The sequence below is a fragment of the Pleurodeles waltl genome, chromosome 6 (genome assembly GCF_031143425.1).
Source record: "Pleurodeles waltl isolate 20211129_DDA chromosome 6, aPleWal1.hap1.20221129, whole genome shotgun sequence".
NCBI lineage: Eukaryota > Metazoa > Chordata > Amphibia > Caudata > Salamandridae > Pleurodeles > Pleurodeles waltl.
The window spans coordinates 1,420,923,269-1,420,947,568 of NC_090445.1; the positions used below are offsets into that span (position 1 = coordinate 1,420,923,269).

Genomic DNA, 24,300 nt, shown 5'->3' on the forward strand with positions numbered 1-24,300 from the left:
CTATTTAATAGTCTTGTAAATACATTTTTAACTTTTGCCCATCTACACTGTACTCATGTTTTTTTTAAATCAATTTCCTATTTGTAAAGACCTATGGTCTGATTTAGAGTTTGGCGGATGGGGTTTCTCCACCACAAATGTGACAGATATCCCATCTGTCTTATTACAATTCCATTACATCCTATGGACATCGTAATACAGCAGATGGGATATCTGTCACGTTTGTGGTGGAGTGAGCCATCCACCAAACTCTAAGTCAGGCCCTTAGTTGGTACTGTGCTATCTAATATGCTGGTATATATGGTGTAATGTTTTCAGTTTTCAGTTTTGCAATAACAAAGTTAAATACACCAATTTATAATTATGTGGGGAAGATGAGATGCACTTTATTCCTTAATTCAAGGACAGTGTAGGGGAACCAGATTAGATAGGGTGAAGTGTGTGTTTAGGTCTGCCTCCCTTTATTCAGCCCTGAGCTCAAGACGTGTTTTCATTTAAAGTAGGCAGTCTCGCACCTCTGTAAACTGCGGTAATGGAGAATAGAAATTTGTGACAGAATTATTTGGGATTCTAAATTGGTAACCACAATGAAACATTCACCAACAATATATGTATTAAGGCTTTAATACACATTGATGTTCCACCCTTGCAAAATTTCACTCTCTGGTTTCCCCTCTGGCTCTATCACTCGTCCTTAATCTCCCTCTGTGTCATTTTCTCTCATTCTCTATTAAATACCCTCCCTTCTGTGTTTATCTTTATCTCTCTTGTTATCAGCTTCTCTCTTGCTTTCTTTTCGAGATTCCCCATTGAACTGAAATGTTTAATTACAAATTCAAGCCTAAACCTAAATTCCTGGTTTATTCCTGAAATGTCAGATGCAGGACCACATGTACAAAGGTTTTTAGCGGTTGCAAATGGTCCAATTCACAGAATCGGGTCGTTTTCGACAGCTAAAAGCCATTTAGGGATGTACAAACCCTATTTTGCGATTCAGTACCCAATCACCAAATCACAAAATAGGTTTGCGATTCTGGATTAGGAAGGGACATGTTAAAGGCATCCCCTCCTAATAGAGACTTGCAGGGGGATGTATGAATGCTTTGCAACCTGAATGCAGTTGCCAAACATTTGCAGTTTACCGGCAACTTCAAGTAGGTGGTAACCCATTCACAAATGAATGTAGAATGTGCTTGTGGGTGCAAACAGGTTTTAAGAGCAGGCAGTGGTCCCAGGGGAAATTTTTCATTTTTGTTTTTAAAATGCAGCTCGTTTTCCTATAAGGAAAACGGGCTGCATTAAAAAAAAAAGATTTATTTAAAAAGCAATCACAGACATGTTGGTCTGCTGACTTCTAGTGATTTTAGGCCATTCCCAATGGGTCGCAAATTGCAACCTACCTCATGAATATTGATGAGGTAGATTAATCTACGACCCACTGGGAATCGCTAAATGTGCCTGAGACACGTTAGTATATTGCTGTTTGCCACTTCCTAATTCCAAATTGCAAAGATTCACAATTATGAAGACAAAACAGAATTCTTTGTACATGTGGCCCTTATTTCTAACATTTTAACATATCTCAACTATAGATTATGTATACATGGCCACTCAGAGGTGCATATATAACATCTTTACAACATGCCCTTTTCTGCCGCATTTTTCAGCTCTTTATTTAGGGACGTTGAAATTTAAATCACTGACTAGAAAAGTAACATAGCAAGATACAAATAAAATGCCATACCACAAGATGTTGTACAAGCAAATAAGAGTAATAGTTATCATCTTTCAGAAAAGGCCACAAACCTAGGTTCCACATTACTGGAGACAAATGTTATATGCAATTCAGACAGATATAAAGATGCCTTTAACGTAAAAGAAAGCAACAGAGGATAACACAAGAGGAAACAGACATTACATGAAAAGAGACTGGACATTTAGAAGAGCCATCACATTACTGAGGGACATACTAACAAACAAATAAAAGACAAGTAGGATTATGTGTGAATAGTTCAGAGCAACTAATTTGAAAAGGACATGGTTCAAATCATAAGGTTCAGATGCAAAGGTCTATAATTACAATTTCTATAGATAAGGAGTTGGTCTGAGTTATTTGGATTGAATGCACCTTCGGTTCAAATGTTTTTCCTTTCACTTTTTCATCCCTAATCTATGCTATGACCTAACCCTAATTCTTTTTTTAATAGTAGGAGAGTAAGTAAAACAACGGGTACAGAATATCATCAATTACAGAATCATCTATATACATCCAAGAGGTATCATACAGCACTTCCAAAGTGTACAAGTGACGGTCAGCATGTGTTTTGCATATGAGTTTGTGGTGCTGTGATGAACTAGCAGGGGGTTTGGACTTAAGCCTAATCCTTCACCTTACCCCATTTCCAACACTAACTGAATCTAACCTTCAATAACACATTATTCCAAACCCTCACTACTGCCCTTACTTTTGCATATGTCTCACCTTGCCTATTCTCTATACCCAAAAATGTATCCCTTATCTCTGTTTTGTCTCTAATTGCTTTTTTTAACTATTTGATTCAAACTACATATCAATCAAACTATTCACTGATTAACAAACGAGTAAACAGCTTGTGTATAGTAAAACTAGCAGTCCCCTTTCAATTCCAGATATTTTGAAAACCTGTATTCATAGCTTTAAAAATCTGTTATTTCCCATATTGAGATATTGAAATAGAAAGTAGACAACCAAACATAAAAACTTGGATTTTGTTACTTTTCCAAACATCTGACAACATTACTGTAGTTGCCAGAATAGTTAGCCATATTCACATCCTTTAACCCACATATATTTTTATGTATCATGGCATTACAACTTAGCGTACCTTTGTTTTTGAAGTTCTAGACAATGAGAAGGTCTGTTGAATCCCCTCCTTGATTGCCTGGGGGAAGGATGAATCCTCCCAGTAGCCATATTACCATCCTGCCCAGATTAGTAAATATGCAAGGCGACAAGTGACGTCTTCTGAAGGTCGCAGTTAGGAGGAAAAACACACAAAGTGTAACCCCTAACTCCAGCAATCTTTTAAGCCTTGGTTGAAGAAGAACAGTAGTGAAGAGATTGGCAAGGCACCAAACACATTCTACCTTCAGGAACGAAAAAGAACCAGGCCATCGTATCCACAAGTAGAATCCAGTAGATGGGTCCAACTGGAATGAGCAAATATCAAGGACAAAACGGAAGTATGTGACGAAGAATAATGGAACCAATGTGTTGCCACACACCTGTATATGCCTACTAATGTATGATACCAACATGTACTGTCACCACATCACAGGAAAAGCATCACATGGAAAAGGTTTGTTTATAAGGCTTGTATGCAGCTCTTTTCTGAAAATCATGGCATTCACATGGTAAATGATGAAGTTTAACATCTTTCAACCAGAGCTGTATTCTGCGATGCCACTGTCCATGCCCAGTACATAAAGCAGATCACGGAGCCATGGCGGCCATGAGCAAGCAGACACCACTGTAACTTATGCAGCACACTGTGTACGTGGCTGAGCACTGTATTTCATTACATGCTGCTTGATATTGCAATCAGCCCTTCTTCTTAAAGTTGATCAGGCCTCTCTATTAAGCTCTTGGCTCAGTTCTCAGCACAGAATATATTGTCATGCTCATGCTATATTGTTTCCCCCCATGCCATTCCATTGTATTTAAGATTTATATCCAGAGATTGAAAGATATATTGCACATTCAGCCAAATACAGCAATGGCCGTTCTGGCATTTATTAGGTAAGAAAATCTATAATGAGTTTTGCTATCAACTTTGAATTCAAGAGAAACAAGGATGCGTTTACCATTTACAAGGTTCACAATGCCTAAAGTTCAGGCAACATATCTATTATTACACTGGTATTACAGAAGTGGCCACAGACACTTGTGTTTTTTCTCTGTAATCTGGATCATGCCAGCAACCTGTTTACCCCTGCATCATCTCAAGGGACCTACTTTTTAGATGGGGGGTGGACCAATGGAAAGGAGGTCATGCCTATGCCCCTGTGATTATTACAGATGCACAGGGCACCAGGACAAATATACTGTTAGGGAGTACGTTGATTGTGCACCACACAGGATTTGGTGCATACTCAGTGTACCTGCTTTTTGCCATTTGGCAGGGAGACTTGGGGATAGCACAGACCCTATGCATGCAGTTTTTTCACACACTGCACCAGCCTGCCAGGGGTATCTCCCACCTCTGTAAAAGCAGGCCAGTCCCCTTGCATTGAGGGGGGCTGGTGGTTTCAACCCACTCCTCCATCTTTAAATGCTGCCCTGTCCTTACTATGAGCATAAACTGTGCTTGGATTGGGGACAGCACAGTATATTTCTATTTGCACCAAGACATCCGCACTGCACGAACCAGGACTGTGCATCATATCATTAATGTGATAGGGCTCATGCTTTTTCTTACTTGTATATCTGTCTTTTTTGTCTTTTCTTCCTGCGTCTTATGTGTGATTTCATTACGTCTAATGATCACAGCCTTTCATGTTAATTACTATGAAGCAGTGTTCTATTATGCAACAATACTTATTTGTAGAAAAATATGTAAAGGTATATTTCTGTTACATTTCAGTTCTAAGATGTATGTCTTAGTATCCTCTTGTCCCCTTTATATATCTTTACATGGGTCCTCTAAACGTCTCCAAGGACATGCAAGAGTTTCTGATTTTATTGGCTTTTGTTGATCTGCTCCATCTTTGAAAGCTGCCCTGTCCCCAATATAGGTATGAACTGTGCTTGGATTGGGGACAGCACAATTTATTTCTATTTGCGCCAGGTCATCAACACTGCATGAGCCAGGGCTGTACATCATATTATTAACTTGGTGTGGCTCATGCCTTTTCTTACTTGTATATCTGTCTCTTTTTTTCTTGTCTCTCTGCATCTTATGTGTGATTCCATTTTGTCTAATGATCACAAACTTTCTTGGTTATTACTATAAAGCAATCTTCTATTTTACAACAGTGCTTATTTGATCACAAATCTGTAAAGATGTATTTCTGATACATTTCAGATCTAAAATATATGTCTTGGGGCGTGGTCTGGGCACGGGAAGAATGTCTGCTTGCTAGGGTTCCGCATGCCCGTGTGTGACTCCGGGCGATGGTGGAGCCGACGAGCTACTGGGGGCACACCCTCTCCCTCCCCACCTACCCCGATGACTGGGGTGCCACACCACTGAACAGAAGGGATCGTTGGAGGGGCAGTGGTGCCCTAGCAAGCTCTGGGGTCCCTAGGCCAACACCTGGGCCTACGAGGTGAAAGGAGCCACAGGCTTGATTTCCCCTTAACTTGCCGAACGCGGCTGATGGAGAGACAGCGTAGAGGCCTGACGGCTTGCCCGCCTGCCTGTCTGGACTGAGCCTGACACCTCTGGCCCCAGGGCACCAACCAGGGGAGTGGCCCTGCAAGGCACAGGAAGACTGGGCCACAGGGCACAAAGTGGAGCACCCCTGCCCCTCATGTGCAGCTGCATCCACCCACACACTAACGCCCCTGAACCTCCCTCAGGCCCTGAACATGTTGGCCTTCACCCCTCCTTTAGGTGACAGAGGCCACGACCCCAATTCGGCCGTAGGGGGGCCCCCAACGATATCAGGACCGAGGACTCCTGCTGGCACCCTCTTACACAGCCTCGGGCCATAGCAGCATCATTCCTCCTGCCTTGGAGACCGTGTGGACTGCGAAGGTGCAGCCTGCGCTGCTACGTTAGGAGCTTCATCCCTACTTACCCTGCAATTCGGACCTGGCAGTACCTCCGCCGCTGAGGTGCATCTAATGAATTTGTGGTCCCACTTCGCCCCTGCCCCCAACCTCATCTCAACAGGAGAACTACTGCGAGACACCTTTGTGCCCGGATGGGCTAGCACCGGGGGGACACACATGGCCCATGCCATCACTGGTGCTAGCTCTGCTGGGAAGCCCCTATGAACTCTGGAAAGCCCCTATGAACTAGGTAAACCGGTTTCTTCTTCCTCGCTGGATCCACCGACAGTGCCATACTCTCTGCATGGCTATGTCCGCCGGTAAACTTTCAGGCAAACCCACTTTATCAGCTGCTTTTCTCGGAAGCTATTTCACAGGCACGTACTGTGGCCTTCTCCCATGCTCCTAATGGTTCAGGTACCAATGACACCTTGATAAGCACACGCCCGGACACAACCATGAACTGCATACTACAGGAAGTTACCACAGTGGGACGTTGCCTGGAAGTCATGGAATCTAAGATCATGGACCTGGCTACGGAATCCAAATCGATCCGGACGGACATAGCTGAATTTCAGGACAGGGTGGCAGAATTCGACCACCGCCTCACAAATGTTGAGGATAGACTAGATGCCATGTCGGACAGAGACCAGGAACTACAGCTCCCCTGGAACAAACTCATGGATCTCGAAGATAGGAGCCAGAGGGATAATGTCCGCTTCTTTGGACTTCTGGAATGGAAGGAGGGCACGGACATCAGAGCTTTCCTCAGGGACTTACTCCCTGGCCTCACAGGCCTCGTCTTCTCTCCCACATTGGAATTCCAACGGGCTCATATGATCACCCCCTACAAAGACACTTCTGGGAAACTGTGCCCCATCATAGCATGCTTTCTTAGATACGGACAAGTGCACCAATTGCTAACTGCTGCACATGTTTGTGGCCCATACACCTACGAGGGATATGGAATATGCATAGCAGCAGATTTTTCCAGAGAAACCAACGATAAGCGAAAAGCGTTCCTGGCCCTTCGACCCCACTTGTGGAATCTGGATATTAAGTTTGGCCTGTTTAAGCCTGCTCGCATACGGATAACGAAAGACGGAAGTTCACAGGATTTCTATCATCTGAACGAACTGAGACTATATTTGGATGGCCTCACTGTCCATTCCATGGATCATATTCCCACCGATATGCTGGTGGCCTCCTCCACTGTGGACACCTTCCCCTCCCAAATCGCGATCAGCGACCACCGGATCACCACTAAGTCACAGAAAAGGGGAAGGAACTTTCAACACCCACCAAGGTTTCAGGATGGCAAGGACAACGCCCTTCAAGCAGTGGTGGTCCTTATTCAGGAACAATGCAGAGACAAGTCGAGATCCCCATTGAAACCCCCACCTCCAGTAGACTGAGATCCTTCATAGCGCTTACACAACGGACGATTAAGTATCTTGCCTGCACCTTCCCACTATTGTTGCAAATGTTTTATTGCATGGTTCCTTCTGTTTTCCTTCATCATTCAACACTGCCCCTCATGCTGGAATAAGAGACATGCCACTGCAAAGCATAGGATCGCTTTGAGGCCATGCCCAATTTTCCATTCTCCATTTCCTACACTCTACGTCCTGCCCTTCATTTTCCAATTGTCACCCACCCCATTTTCTCTTTTGTCCCTGCCCTGCGCCCAGCTCTGTACTCAGGTCTGAGTTCATCCCAACTGTCCATAGGTACATGTTTTGGGGCCACTCTGGGACAATTTGACATTTGGCCGGTAATTGTGGTGGTTGTCCAATTATGCTCACCACGTGGGGGCAAGTTCCTTAGCCCTCCTTCTAATAGCACTGCTTACCCCTTCTCTTCTGGCCCAGGTGGACGTCTGAGGGGCATGCCGGGACTCCTTCCCCCACCCGGCTTTGTCCATACCATGTCATTGCCTAGTGCTAGTGGAGCACTCCAGCGACGTCAAAACACTGTTGCACTGCCACCCATTTCCTGACAGAGAGGAAGGGGAGTTGGTTTACCACTCCCATATCGCCGGCCCCTGCCATCCCTTCCCTAAGTGACCTCTGGGGTCCTAATATGTATTATGATATAACTTCCTCTCTGGGCACCCCCTGCCTTTCACCCTGACAGATGTGGGTTCTTGCTCTTCCCTTTCCCTACCCCCACCCTACTTCCCTCTCTGTTAATGGCCTCACACATTATATCAAATGTAAGAAGGTCCTGTCCTAGCTACAATCCAAAAGAGCAGACATTGCCCTCCTACAGGAAACTCACCTCTCCCACCTGAAATCAGAAAAGCTCTGCCGCAACTGAGTGGGCCGGGTGCTCTATAGCAGCAGTACCTTACGGCCAGCAGGGGGTTCTGGTTCCATTAGAAAATGTGGGTTAGCAGTACTCTTTCCCCATATCCTTCCAATTCAAAGTCCTTTACACCTGGTCTGATCCGGAAGACCGTTACGTCCTTTCCAAATCTCTTCTTTCTCCATCTCAACCATCTTCTGACAGAGATTGGTACTTCCCAATACGTCCTGGGCAGGGACTGGAATTTGGCCTGTGATGCTGTACTTGATCGCACAGGCAGGCTGGACATAGGCAGCAACATTGACAGAGCGCTGTCCGGGGACATATTATCAGATGATGGCCTGGTAGATCACTGGCGTCTCTCACACCCAACTGACCAGGAATATACTTTCATATCGCCAGTCCATGGTACCCAATCTAGGTTAGACAATTTTTTAACCACTCACAGAAGGACCCCCCTTCTGGAGGCTGCTCTGTCGGACCACTCCACTATTCTACTTGCACTGGACTTAGGACTTGCCTCTCCATGTTGCAAGCTGTGGTGCCTGAACTTTTCACGGTACCACACACCACGGGCAAGGACTAGTTACGTTCCCACATCTCTGACTATCTGAACAACAAGGGGTAGGTGTCCTCTCCCCGGGTTCTGTGGGTGGCTGCAAAAGTGACTATAGGAGGACAGCTAATGAGAGACACCACCACTGCCAGCGCCAAAAGGCGTTCTAATCAATGGATTCTGGAGACAACAATGGCAACATGCACATGTGAATATACTGTGACTCCCCTCCTTTCTGGTATGTTACCACCTCGAGCTGGCCAAAATGGAACTCAATGCCCTCTTCACTTCCCTGGTGGAATACGCGCTGCAGAGGAAGAAGGGGTGACACTATGAGCAAGGAGAAAAGGCAGGCCGCCTCTGGCAGCCCAATTACGCCAACAGGAAGCAGAGCTAGCTATCCCGGCCATTCATGCCACGAATGGCACAACCCTCACTTACCCTCAGGCAATAGCCTGTGAATATGGGAACTTTTATCGGACTCTATACACCCCTGAGACAGAGGTGGATCACACCTGTCTTGCTGCGTTCTTCGCAAACGCCCATATTCCTAGCCTCACTGACGAGGGTAGAGGACTGTTGGAGGGAGAAATGAGCAAGGAAGAGATAATTCAAGCAATTTCTAAACACCCTAACCACAAGGCTCCAGATGAAGATGGATTCCCGGCAGAATTTTACAAATGATAGGGAATGGAAAAAGTGGATTCATTGTATGAGTCCTTCTAGGTAGCAGAAAACACAGGTTCCTTGAGCCCCATTTCTAATAGGAAGTCCATAGTGGTCCTACCGAAACCCGGGAAGGACCCTCTACTTTGCAGCAGCTACAGACCCATCTCCTTCCTCAATGGAGATAGTAAGATTCTGGCAGGGGTCCCGGTGGCTCACCTTAGAAACTTGATCCCGTCCCTCATTCATCATATCCAGGTGGGTTTTGTACCTAGACGGTCCTCCCTAAATCATCTCCATACCCTGGCACATACTCTTTGGACCTGCCCTGGCCCTCTCCCTAGATGCCAAAAAAGCGTTTGACAGGATAGAGTAGTGGTACCTCTTTGAGACTCTACATCGCTTCGGGTTGGGAGATGAGTTTATAAACAAAGTCCAATGGCTTTATGATTCCCCCAGGGCACAGGTCAACTATGGGGTATTCCTTTCAGAACCATTTTCCATCCAGTGTGGAGCCTGACAAGGCTGCCCACTGTTGCCATTACTGTACCTTTTGGCTGTTGAACCCCTGGCAGCTTCCATCTGGCAATCCGCTCTCAGTGCCAGAATTCCATCCCGGGCAGCTGCGGCACAATCTATTTCTATGCTGACGATATATTGCTCACACTTACAGACCTCAACCGTTCCCTTTCGGCGTTGCGATCCCTCTTACCCGACATTGAGGTACTGTCAGGGTACAAAATAAACTGGGATAAAAGTTAAGCATTTCCTTTGGCTCCAGTAACCACATGTATTGCAATAGCAGACCTCCCAAATTCCTTGGAAACAGTCATGCCTCAAATACCTGGGGCTCTACATTATTAGAGGCCTGGACCATATGTTTGCAGACAACCTGGAACCACTGCTTATCCACACAGAGCAGGACTTTGAGAAGTGGTCCCACCTGGGTTTATCCTGGTGGGAAAAAGGGTGCAGGCGGTCCGCGTGGTAACCTTGCCACACTACACCTATGTCTTTGGAATTCTGCCCTACAGGTCCCCCTCCCTATGTTCGGAGCAGTGGACAAATGCACATGCACCTTCGTGTGGGGGTCGTTGTGCCCACAGCTATCCAGCACACCTTTTGCAACTCACCTATCTGCTCCCTGGGACACCGGAACCACCGATGTGGGTAGTGACCAAACGCACACTGTTGAAGAATCCCCAGGGACTCAATTTGCTTTACGGCGCTGGGGATACCATGATCCGCCCTGCCAACCCAATGGTACAGGACATATTGAAATCTAGGTGTTGGGCTCATTACCTCCTAGTAGTGGACCCGCGGATCCACGATCATGCGCCAAACAGGGGTAATGGCAGTTTGCTAATCGGAGGTGAGACAATTGACTGGGAGGGTTGCTGATCGGTGGGCATTTTACATATAGGCCAGCTTTTGGTTAATGGGGGTCTTAAGCCCTTTACGCCCTCCAAGACGAATTTTGCCTCCCAAGACAGCAATCGTAGTGAGAGCTACCACTCCAGCACTGTTTTCACTGCCGCATGGGTGTTCGCCCGTGGACTCTCCAGCCTTCTGCTGTGCTTTCTTTGGGCAAGTCCTGGGGCACCTCCTGGGGTATACAGTAATGTCAGACACCTAAAACCTGAGGAACCACCACTTATTCTCCCTACCCCTCTTAACCACCCTCTGAACAAAATGGCAGGTGAGCTGACAGGTGGAATAAGAGATGGAAGACTGGGCTGACTTATTAGAGGCACGAGAACATGGTGCATGGGAGGCTCGGGTGAAAGTCTGCCTTTTAAAGACTCTACGTGAATGGTACTGAAACTTAGGGCTGCAGGACTCCTACCACATGCAAGCTGCTGGCGTTGTCCTCATCCACATTGTGACCTGCTCCACACCCTACACGACTGTCCCTCCATCCAACCTTATTGGGACACAGTGGGGAACACAATATGAAAAGTCATACCAATCCCACCCTAACTTTCCCGGCCCCTGATCACCCTGCACAACACACGTGAGAAGTGAGACCTCTCACGCCCGCAAACGCGCCTATTACACACAGCACTGGCTACAGCTACATTTTGAATCCTCCGACACTGGCTTCCGACCATGCCCATCTCTCATGATGAATGGCTTACGGCAATGTATCAAACAGCCTCCCACGAACAACTTATATTCAGTCTGCAGGACAGGATAGAGGTCTTGCTTCAAACCTGGGCCCCTTTCCTTCATAACACTGAGCGCTGATCACAGCCAACTCGCCCCTTTGCATTCTCCTAGACATTAGCAGGCCTTTCGAATCTGCGCTGTACCCTCCTTCCCTCGAGGTCATATCCATATACAGTAGGTCATTCATATGTGGCCTCCTGCTGCCCCCCACCTTACTCTGCCCCGTCACCCTTCCTTACTTCTTTACTTACTTGCTTATTTCCTCTGTCCCTTCCTCCTTACTCCACTATTCCTCTGTCCCTTTACTTTTTCGCCTTCTTTGTGCACACCTCCCCAGCACTGGATGCGAGCACCTTGTGATGGGCATGCCTTATGCCTTACCCTCTTCCTCAGCAGCGTTATTGTCACATCCCTATCTCTCCGCCCTACTCCCTAGGACACACATAGGTCTGTACCCAGGACAATATCACAGGGATTTCTCTTATAAGGTACAGACTTCGTGCCAGCCCACTGCTTTAACCCCAACTTGAGTCAGAATTTCAGTGATGTAATGAAATATAGAGATCTCCGACTGACACCCGATTTTGACTCCAAATTCTGATGTTGTACCCTATGAAACTGTATCTGTCTATTGATATCTGTGGTTGTTGACGAAATAGAGGGTTTTATTCTTCCTCATTGCTTCTGTATTGTGATGCGGCAGATAATCAGAAAAGAATTGCGAAACAAAAAAAAAATGTATGTCTTAGTATCATCTTGTTCCCTTTTTGTATCTTTATATGGGTCCACTAAACATCTCCATGGACCTGTAAGAGTTTCTGATCTTATTGTCTTTGTTGATCAGCCCAGATGGAAAACGACAAGGAGAAGGCTTAGAGGGGAAAGAGTATACAGCCCTGCATTATCCTCTCTTTTCCCTTCCCAGCAAAGCAATTACATTTGGATATCATTTCAATATTTCATTAACTCCAATTCCCCTGAGGCCTCATACATAATTTCCCTGAAATTATATTTTGGCTTAGCAAGGTGCACTATAAAGTCAAGCATTAAGTTTGTTCATCAATCTGCTTTGTCCAATAGCACAACCTTTGCTGCCTACGTTACAATCAGAAAGGACATTTGGCCTGTTTACTATGGATCAGATCTGATGTTACGCAAAGGAGCCTCAAAATAGACCTCAAAATACCACTTCACCCACTCATAATACCATGAAGATGAATTACAGTTAAACCTGGTTAGACTGCTTCAAATCACCTAATTGGTGAGTAAATTATCTCAGTGATAGTGTCTTTTTAAACTTGTAGGAATTCTGAAGACCTGAACACTTTGAGACAGCTGTCATGTGTGGGGCTATATTTTTCATGTGCTACAAGGGAACCAGATCAAACTATGGAAGTGAAATGCTGCATTCTGTGTACAGTTGTATGAATCTTTTTACTGACATTTGGCAATACTTGCCTGATTTGTGTTGCTAATAACATTTACAACTACCCTTCCATAACCTGCCTCTTAAAGTGTGGCAGGGCTCCGGAGTTGTCAGTGACATATCTGTGTGGAGATTCCATAACAGGTGTGATACCTGTAGCATCCTCCCCAGCCTCAGTACCCACCAATGAATATGCTAAACATGGAGATATGTATTACATTTCTTTATTCTTCAGTTGTGAAACCGCAAACTCAACATTCTAAACCTGTATTCACTTCACCACATTCTACCACTTACATCATCATTCTACAAAGTCTTTCAGGAGCCAAAAGGGTTCCATTATACATTCTCACCAGACACAACCATACCCATAGCCAGTTCTGGCTTATTAGCACACAGCACTTCACATGCAAAGCCATGGAAGAGCATACACTTAAAGTCCCGCAAGTCACAGTGCTAGCGGCTTGAAAGTTTGAACTGCCTAATGGCATCCCATATGACATAGGCCACCTAGGCAGCACTATATAAGTCCCTAGTATATGGTACCTAGGTACCCAGGGCATTTGGGTACTAGGGGATCCCTATGGGCTGCAGCAGCCACCAATTGGGACCCCATGCAGAGGGTTCTGCAGGCCTGCCATTGCAGTCTTCGTGAAACAGGTGCAGGCACCTGATTTTACTACAGGTCACTACACCAGCTTAAGTCACCCCTATAGTAGGCCCTCTCAGCCCGGAGGGCAGGGTGCAGGTACCTGTGTGTGAGGGCACCCCTGCACTAGCAGAGGTGCCCCAACAAACTCCAGGCCCACGTTTCTGGACTTTGTGAGTGCGGGATGCCATTATACGCGTGTACTGGACAAAGGTTAGTACCTATGTCCAGCTACACAATAATAAACTCCAAACCTGGGCATGTTTGGTATCAAACATGTCAGAATCAAACTCCAATACTTTTGCAAGTATTGGAAGTACGATTCCATGCACTCTGAGGGCTCCTAAGAGGACCCCCAGCATTGCTACCAACAGTCTTACAGGGTTTTCCAGGCAGTGCAAGCTGCTGCCACCCTTCAGACAGGTTTCTGCCCTCCTGCTTGATCTCATCAAGCCCAGGAAAGCAGAACAAATAATTTCCTTTTGGGAGAGGGAGGTTACACCCTACCCCTTTGGAAATAGGTGTGACTGGCTTGGGAGGGGTAGCCTCCCCAAGCCACTGGTATGCTTTGAAGGACAAATTTGGTGCCCTCTGTACATAAACCAGTTCACACCGGTTAAGGGACCACCAGTCCCTGCTCTGGCGTGAAACTGGACATTGGAAAGGAGAGTGACCACCCAGGAGTGGTGCTCAGAGCTCCTCCAGAGTGACCCTGGGTTCTGTCATCTTGTTTCCAAGGTTGGCAGGGAACTCTGGAAGCATCTGAGTGGCCAGGCCAGGCAGGTGACGTCAGGGCCCCCTCCTGATAGGTGCTTACCTGGCTAGGTGACCAATCCCCCTTTCAGGGCTATTTAAGGTCTCTCTCTCTTGGGTGGGTCCTTATATTTAGCTTGCAAGACTCCAGCAGTTTTCCTCTGCAACCTCCACTTTGACTTCTGGCCACTGGAACTGTGACTGGACCCTCCAGGAACCAACAATGCTGCAATCAACGAAGAAGACTCTTTTACAACTTTGTTTCCACAGCTCTTGCCAGTTTTGCAACATTTCCCCCGGCTGTGCATCCTCAAAAGACACCAACTCTTCAGCCTGCACAAGAAGAAGAAGGAATCTTCCGTGGAGTGAAGGAGTCAGTCCCCTGCATCCACATGCACCTGCTGCAACAATGACTGGCTGCATGGAACTCCTCTCATCCTGAGCTGTGTGTACAATGCATCACAGGTGGTGGTCCGGAATAGTCCTCTTGGTCCTCTCTGCCAGCTGTCCAACTTTGGTGGTGGTAAGCCCTTTCCTTCCCACAAAGGACAGTACCCCCATGCACCACGTCTCTTGCAGCTGGTAAGTCTTGTTTGCATCTCTTCCTAGGGATCTTCAGGCACTCCTTGCTGCTACACACAGCCCTCTTTGGGGTTCTACTGCGGTGTGGGATTACTTCCTGTAGTGCTGCATGGGCTTGTTCTATGACTTCTGTGTCCCCAACCTGTGGGACTCCTGTGCATGCTGCCTCTGCTCCTGCAGACTCTCTACGACACTGAGGGTTCCCTGTGACTTCTCCTTCTGGGTTGAGTCCTCCTGTGCCTACTGGTCCCCGGCAAGACCAGTTTTCTACTAACAGAGAGTTTGCCTTTGCCAAGGCTTGTTGGTGGAATTCCTGCACAGACACCCGTCTGCAATCTTCATTCCAGCGTGGGACATCCTTTGCATCCATCAGGAACTCCTCTCCGGCTCCAGGGCTGCAGTACTGACCTGTTCTTTCTCACTAAAACAAAAACAACAAGTGATGGACGGAATGCTAAACATTGTCAGCATTCCGTCCATCACTTGTTGTTTTTGCTTTGTCGCCCTAAGTGGGAAGGGTATGCCCAGAAGTGGGTCCCGTGCTTCCCATGCCACTGGATTCAAGCTAGCCTGGCTGATGAGGGGTCAAACCCCGAAACCGGTCCCAGGATGCTTGTTTCCGGTCCAGTGAGGACCTGGCTTGGCAGTTCAGTCCGGACTGTTCCCATGAGGAACAGGGTCAAGACTGATTTGCATATGGCTGGGTCCAAACTGGGGTGGCATGGTGAGCAAAAGAACGATGGATTAAACCCAGACCTATGACTGGGGGTGAGTGTTTGACAATGTTCAGCATTCTGTCCATCACTTATTGTTTTTGCTTTGTCGCCCTAAGTGGGAAGGGTATGCCCAGACGTGGGTCCCGTGCTTCCCATGCCACTGGATTCAAGCCAGCCTGGCTGATGAGTGGTCAAACCCCGAAACCAGTCCCAGGATGCTTGTTTCCGGACCAGTGAGGACCTGGCTTGGCAGTTCGGTCTGGACTGTTCCCATGAGGAACAGGGTCAAGACTGATTTGCATATGGCTGGGTCCAAACTGGGGTGGCATGGTGAGCAAAAGAACGATGGATTAAACCCAGATCTTTGACTGGGGGTGAGTGTTTGACAATGTTCAGCATTCTGTCCATCACTTGTTGTTTTTGCTGTTCTTTCTCACTGTCAACCAACTCCTGCAAGTACAGATGGGTGGGTAGTAGCTCCAACTCCTCCTGGACTCCACTGTGACTCTTGGACTTGGTCCCCTCTCTCCACAGGTCTTCCTTCTTCAGGAATCTAACACTGGTTTCTTGCAGCCTTGTCTGGGTGTCTTCTTTTCTTCTTTTTCCTCCTTTTGGGTGGTTTGGGGAAATTCCAGTTATTTATTCCTTCTTTCCTGGTTGCTGGGGGTACTGTTACTTACTTCTGTGGTTTTCTAGTGCCCCCAGCTCCCCTTTACACATTCCACTTACCTAGGTGGGGTTCCTGTGTTTGCATTCCATTTTTTAGTATTTGTTTGAGCTCTCCCTAGGGTAACTATTGGTTATTGCTATTTGCACTGTTTTCTAACCTTTGCTTTGCCTATTTCTGATCACTAGTGCATATATTTAGTGTATTACTTACATCCTAATGGAGGGTTGACCTTCTAGTATTTTGTGGTATTGTGTTCAAAACATAAAGTACCTTTATTTTTGTACAACTGAGTGTTTTCTTTCATGTGTATAAGTGCTGTGTGACTACAGTGGTATTGCATGAGCTCTCCATGCCTCCTAGATAAGCCTTGAATGATCATCCACAGCTACCTCTAGGGAGCCTGGCTTCTAGACACTGCCTACACTTCATGGTATAAGGTGTAAGTACCTTAGGTACCCACCACACTGAGGCCAGCTTTCTACAAGAGGTTAGAACAGTTGGACAAAAGTCTGTCATATATCAGAGTTACCGCTCAAGGACTTGTATGGCCATTCAAATGAAGTCAGGGCATGGTGAGTAAGTCTTACCACAGAAAAGGTGACAGATCTGGAGCAGTGAGACACATTCCAAGCAATGACATACTTCTTATTGAATGTGTCCCAACATTACTTCATTGCATTACTGGAGTGAGCACTTCTTTAATAGTGTCTCTTACTTTGGTTTCCCCAGTGATGCTCTCTGCAGTGTTCATACGGCTGCTGTAAACTTGAGCAGCTTGAAAGTCCTTGGTGAACTATACAATTGTCTTTAATTTTAACATGACTGAAGATCCTCCTCTCTACATACTTGTTAGCTACTTTCTATTTCTCCTTTTTAGTGTTGCTTTCCCTGTTTGAGCTTACTAATGCTTTGGTTGAGTAGCTAGTAGCTTACCTTGCGTCTTCATCTACACAAAATAACATGCTTACAATCAAGAAATGAAGACATATCCCTCAGCTTGAATGTGGTATTGAATTAATATTCAGCCGCCTTCATTTTCTGCGCCACACATTAGTGTGTATGTAGTTTTTGTTATTCTTTATCAATCCTGCAGAATTGTGTTCTCCCTCTTGGTAACCTAGGCATTTTTGTGCCACTTATTATGCTTTCCTGATGCCTCTAGGCTACTAAGGGAGCCTACCAACCCTCATTCAGCTTTAAATACTCTCCTACATCTATTTATAAAGCTCACCCAATCTTAGGATCCACACCACTACAGGTGCACAATCAGAGATGTCCCATTCCGTTATTTGCTTTTCACAATATTGTCCTGGAAGCCCTATCAATATGTCACACTACCATATTTAGTATACTCTTTGATATAAATGTGAAGTTAACGTAAGTTGCCTACATTTAGGGTCAGATAATGGCAACCAATCCTCAAATCGTATTGTTTCATCACTTTTTTCTAGACTCCCATCTGTTTGCTTCTATGTCTGGTTTCTTTGCCCTGCTAATCATTCTAGATTTCAATTGCCTACAGTAAGGATTTATGTGTTTTATATTTCAAAAGAAACCTTGTTTAGATAACAGGCATGGATGAGTATCATTATTCAGGCCCTTTGGTTGAACTGTATTGCAGCATTTATATATGGAGCTTTTTAGCCCTATGTGGGGCACTGAAGCATTTGAATAAAGAGTAGCAGGCTACCCTGTGTAGGTTGTGTGGATGGAAGGGTGTTGTTTTTGTTTTTGATCCTATGTGAAAAGTGTTTCCATGTCATGCCTGACGGCCACTGAGGTGCAGTTATTGTGTGAAGGGACACAACCCTTAGTAGTGTGGTGGATGAAGTGGTATGAGAGAGGCACAAAGTTTGTTTTCAGTAGGCTGGCAGCTTTGAGAATCTCTATAGGTCCCTTTATGTTATTTCTTATGATCGTAGTCTAGTTAGCTGGTTACTGTCATGGGTTGTCTAACCTGGTATTTTGTTAAAAGTTTTGGTCCTGAACCAGTATGGTTGGATAGAGAATCACATTTCATAATTCTAATATGCGTTAAATACCTTTCAACTTGCAATTCCGACTCCTGCGTAAATAGGCGTTTACGCTTAGGTCTGAATACACCAAACCATTCATAATTACATCCATAGTGTACAGCTGGTTGATTTCTGCAGTAGTGGACTGGACTTAAGTCCTCTGTTTGGGCATTAATATGTAACTGATTTCTTAAGTTATTCCATGCTCGTTCAGTTGTTGATGGCTTGTGTATTGGCTGTTACACTACTGGGTAACGGACAAGATCAGTAGCATATATATCTTATGTGAGTGTGAGATGATTACGCTATAGCTGGCTGACATCTGCTGAGTGTTAAGGCATTAGTATTAGTGTGCGTTAGGAAGGGTTGTATAGAATTGATATTATTATATAGTAACCATAGATATTCCGTTCTTATCTTACCTGGATGTGGAAAGTAGTGTGCTGTTTGGGTTGTTCCATTTATGTGGGTTGTAAACTGTACACAGAACTTGAAGATGTGATTATGTTTCTGGGTTGAATTCCAAGGTTGTCGTGTGATGGGCTCATCTTGGATATCATCATGTTTCCAACTGTCTTATGAAGTGTATATGTTCCTGGATGCTTCAAATCTTGGCTGGTAGTGAGTTCCAGTCTAAGATGTGAGTCTTTTTACCCATGTCCCTCTACTTTGGATATTCTTCCATGTAAGGGTTCCCTTGTGTAAATTGCCGTCGTGTGTATTCCACTTGCTCCTTTAAATTAAATGTATCTAACCCGCTCAGTTTGTTGGCCTTTGACACTTGTGGTCGCATTTGTTCCAGTAATCGTACATCAGTGTTTTCATCGCAACACCTTACTATGCTTCATAAGGTTTTTCAGTCTATTCAAACGGAATGAAATGACACTTAATTCTCTCTTTCCAGTGTAAGCATGAGCACATATACGTATGGCAACTGATGAAATTATCCTTGTTCTTCCTCAGGACTTAAGCTCCTTTGTATAGTCATGCCATGGTCCAAAAACCTGCATCTTTTTAACAAAACAGCTCTGTCAGGTTTGATGCTGCTCCCAGTATGACAGCTCCCAAATCGGAACTCCGGTAATCAACATTAGCCTTATAAAAACCTTGTGTTGGAAATAACTTAGCTCATTCTTTATCTCCGGTCAATCACAGCCTAACATTGTTCGAGTGCAGTCAATGTCCTGCCTGACTGGTCCCTTTCCTTTGCTGTTCTCCCTCCCTCCTCCTCTCTCACTCCTTGAACAAGATTTTCATGGCCCAAATATTTTATATAATGAGGCCAACCTCTGAATGGGAATAACCTCCTTTTTATTCTTGGGCTTCCAAATTACTTAACTTAATATCAAAATTCCAGTACACATTGCATGCATGTCCTTAATAGTATAACTTCACATTTCATGCTGTAGCAGCTTCCAAACTTCCTCGGGTCTCATAGGTTTGACCCCCAAACCAGAGTCCAACTAAAAATATCACATTTCTCAAACGCACACATTATAATTTCTGCCTCCACTTGAGGCATGGCATTGTTAAGAGTAAGAATTGCCACTGCAAGCTCAATCACCCTCTCCCCTCAACGTAGTGATTCACACTTTTTACTCCTCACATTCAAATTCCAATGCAGCAACTTCCACATCTTCATTCACAGCCATATTCAAAAAGTAGCAGCTATCAGGAATAACCTTCATCTTCTCCCATGCCAATCCAGGCATTCTGGATTCTAAGCGGGGCTCATTCAGAGTCTGGCAAGGTGGGAGCACTGCCATAAATGTGTGATACTCCCTGCCCACCACACTCTTGGTTCCCATGCTTTCAAGTAGAGCAGGGGTAAGTGCTTCCTTCTACTTTCGCTGTTAAGAAAATGGTTTCTGACCCATGAAAAAGAAACTCCTGCTTTGTGACTTTTTGACCTCTGGTACTTTGAACTCTGTCTGGCAACCATCCCTACCGACGTCTCACACACTGTAGGCTCTGTCTAAATTGGTTTATGAGCAGCAGTCTATTGCATCTCCCTTTTAATATAAGATTAGCTGCTTCTGGGCAGTAAGGGTAAAGAGCATGGAGTAGTTTGCAGGGGTCATGTATGGAAAATACATGTGCAATGTACATGTATATGTGGTTTATGGTGAGCAGAGAGTGTGCCTATAGTACTTTACTATGTGAGCCGGGAACCAATTTGGGATGCTGTGGGGAAGAAATGTCCCCTGTATGGTATAGGGATGCATACCCTGGCTCTGAGAGACTCAACTATATATGAATGTGGTATTCCAATTCTCTTGTGTGTGCTCTGAGGTTTGGGCCTGTTTATTGCTATCCCCTGGCTGGGCTGCAAAATTAGTATAAACCTGGGACCCAAACCAACTAACTTTGTTCCAGTTCCAAGTTTGTCTTCATCAAGGAAGAGAGTGCTTCGCAGAGTTCAAGGGGCTTCTATGAGACCAGCGCCAGTATCTGTACGACAGCTGGTCTCTCTAAGGTGATAGAACATAACTTGAAGTCTGCTACTTGGTGGATAAGCTGTAGGTACATAACTTGAAGTCTGCTACTTGGTGGATAAGCTGTAGGTTTGTTTAATACCTAGAAGCCAGCCTGGCTCCTCAAAACGAAGAAGAATGCCTGGCTCTGGAGGTGGAGACACTGTACACACCCAGTTGTGCCTCAGGTGTCTGGAATACCCAGAAGAAGATGACAATCCGGTGGGCAGTAGCATTCAACAGGGTCCTAACAGGTATCACGAATGATCGTAATGCATCAGTTATGCAATACAAAATAAATATGGATTGTTTGGCACAACAAGTCAACAAGGAAGACATGACCAAATACTTAACTTTATAGAAAAAGATGTCTCTTGATTATGCTTATTTGTATGCAGCATACACATTAATTAAAACAATTAGAAAAGAATGTTCAGAGCAATGTGAACACGCAATGCTCAATAGTTTGTGTAGGCGATGCAAAAAAAGGTGATCACAATAAAAACATGAAACGGTGTAAGGAACTCAATAACATGCAGATTCCATAATACTGAAGAAATTAAAGTCCTAGAGCCAACAAGGGATTTCTGCACTAAGATGTAATTTATGAAAGTCTCAGTCATGTAGTGGTTGAAGGCGTTTCGACCCGTATCTTATTGGAGTGTCATCATCAACTAAAGCTGAATTTAAACTGAGCACACTAAATCAGAGATGCTGTATCAAAAGGGGAGAATACAATTAGAATAAACATGTTTCATCAATCCATCAAAATCAATATAAAACTAAGCAGTCATGTCAAGGGTACCTGAAAAAAGCACTGCACAGATACCTACAAAACAAAAACCTAGAACAATGCATGTAAATGAGTATATGTGGGCAACTGGTGAGAAATGTATGAACATGTGCACAAGGGGACACATACAGAATAACTCACTTCTTGGTCTAGTCGGGAACAGAATTAATCCTGTGATTAGTAGGTAATTATAAAAAAATTGCCTAATTGCAAAATTACTTACTCATAAAGGTGGATTCACAAAACCAGCTATGATACATGCGTAGAAATAAGCACTCAGTTTATATGTCAGTTGATAAGTAAGGTGTAAGTAACTGCCTTAAGGAGCCAAAAACTTTCACCAATGGATATAACTAGAGTGGGTTAATTATTACACTGGAGCAGCCCAGAGGTACCACTGAGTAGAGAAAAGGAAGCTACCAAGGTAAAGGGTTCCAAATTCGGCAGAAAACCTTGTTATCTCAGACCTCATTAACATTGATAAAAGTACTAATAAATCATTGTTCAATCAATGCTTTCACTTTTCAAAAGGAAAAGTGCTTTAATACACACAAAGGCTAAATAGCAACCCACTTCACCTCCCTGGAGGAGACTTGGACTGCTTTTTAACCAATTCCTTGACAGTCAAATACTGAAAGTGTGGGCTTAATTTTAACTTGGGTGACAAGAGTATGGGCACGCCAGGAAACCACTGGGACAAAAACCTCAGTTGTCAAAATTGAGGCCCAGTTATCCTTGGATGTGCTTGGTCCCCCTGAAAACATCTGATTCTGGTGGGACTTCAGCTAACCTCTCCACGGTAAAACATTAACCTGACTGTCAATGTGCAAGTCCCTAGGCGGGGCAGCCCACACTCAACATGGCTTTACTAAGTAGGTAAAACGCACAATGGAACCTGACCCTCAGGGAGAAACAACTCAAACTTTGAGAGTTTCTTCCTTGAAAACAAAAAAATGCTGTGCGTTTTGAACACATATGGAACGTTCAGTGTCTGCATTGAAGCTGCAGCACAGGAGGATCCACTGAAATACAAAGACCCATGCTTGCCTGGTGTGGATCTCCAAACCTAGAGGACAGACCCCAGGCCGGAATTTAAATGAGGTACTAAAGTTGATAGCTACTAGTATCTTTGAGGCAGACTATCGTGAAGATCAGAAAGAACAGTTACACAAGCATCATTACACTCATTAGAGAATCACGGTCTTAGCTCATTTATGCATAAAAGGAGAGAAGAGCATAGACAATCTGTGCCATGCTCAGGCTGCTTCGTTCACCTGCACAGTGAGAGTATCTCTGAGTCCAAGGTCTCGCCACCATGGCCATAGAAACAAGAATAAAAAGCCCAGCTTATCCTAGTCTCAGTGCACTGTGAAAAATCAGAGAAGATGACACATTCCTTGCCAGTCTTTTTGTTGGATTCCATTCCATTTTGCTATAGATTTACTCTCAAGACAAAAAATAAATAAACACAATAACTCAATAAATACCATCACTACAGTCACTACATGGTTTAGGGTGAGGTATCTTACCATCGGAATGTTCTATGATAACTGAGGTATTAGTGGTGTTTTTCACATCTGTAGTTGTTAAGTTGTCACTTTCAGTAGTTATTTCTGTATCGCTTTCGTCTGTCAGTGGTACCTTGCACACACAAGTGAAAAAGCTTTATTAGGACAAATGTTTTCTCACTATACAAACGCACATAATACAAAAATAGCACGTGATTTTCTTGTGGAACACATGCTTGACAATAAGGTATGCTGGATTTCTTGCTTCAAGAAATAAAAGACAAGATTTTCAAATATATTGTTTGTTGCACAAAAAACTATTTTGCAAGACTTTTTCGCAAACATGTGAATGTTGAATGTTGTACTATTTTGTTTGCTGATGTCAAAAACGGATCTATCTGCCAAACGATGCAACCTTCAGAGTAGATTCTGATGCCATTAACAAATACTTATATGAAGGCAAGGTTAATTTCAAGGGATCAGGCGCTGGCATGAAGAATGAAATTCGATCCCACGTACTAAAATACAGTATGGCTCAAATCCATATTACTTTAGTGAATCGTCACCCAGAGAATCTAAAGTGTTGCATGACCAACAATCCACCAGCCTAGAATCTAAGGTCACCTGACGAACCTACAGCACCATATGACAAATAGTTCACCTCCCTGTAGTCTATACTTACCATGAATAATCTAAAATGTTTTGTAACCCACAAACCATCTAACCATAAGTCTAGGCTTACCTGAAGGGCTACATTTACTGCAAGACCCATTTGAATACTCTACCCTTACCTAAATAATTTAAAGCCCTATAAAACTACCAATCCACCACTACCAATTCACCTCACTGTAGTCTAGGCTCTAAAACGTTGTATGTCCCACAATTCACCTAACTGTAGCCTATGCTCACCTGGAGAATCTAGCACATTGTACGACTCACAATGCCCTCTAGCTGTAGTCTACAAACACCTGAAGATTCCAAAATGTTGTATGACCCACAAACCACTTAACTATGTTCCACTGTTCACTTGAAGGATCAACTATGCTAGATGATCAGCAGTCCACCTGACTGTGGTCTACCCTTACACGAGGAATCTAAAGCATAATATAATCCAAAATCCACCTACCTTTAGTCTGCACTCACCTGGAGAATCAAAAAGCTTTGTGTGACACACAATCTATCTGATTGACCTCTTCACTCATCTGAAAAATTGAAAGCGCTGTATGATCTACAATCCACCTCACTGTAGTCTATGCTTACT

At 44.5% G+C, this 24,300-nt stretch overlaps 1 protein-coding gene across 1 annotated transcript in view; it reads right to left on the bottom strand.

Moving 5' to 3' along the window:
- The window catches only part of PRDM2 (PR/SET domain 2), a 501,039-nt gene that overhangs the window by 338,182 nt on the left and 138,557 nt on the right, over positions 1–24,300 (bottom strand). Inside the window, exon 3 of the mRNA XM_069240785.1 lies at positions 23,061–23,172. The gene's annotated coding sequence lies outside the window, so the exon portion shown is untranslated. The remainder of the gene's footprint in view (positions 1–23,060; positions 23,173–24,300) is intronic.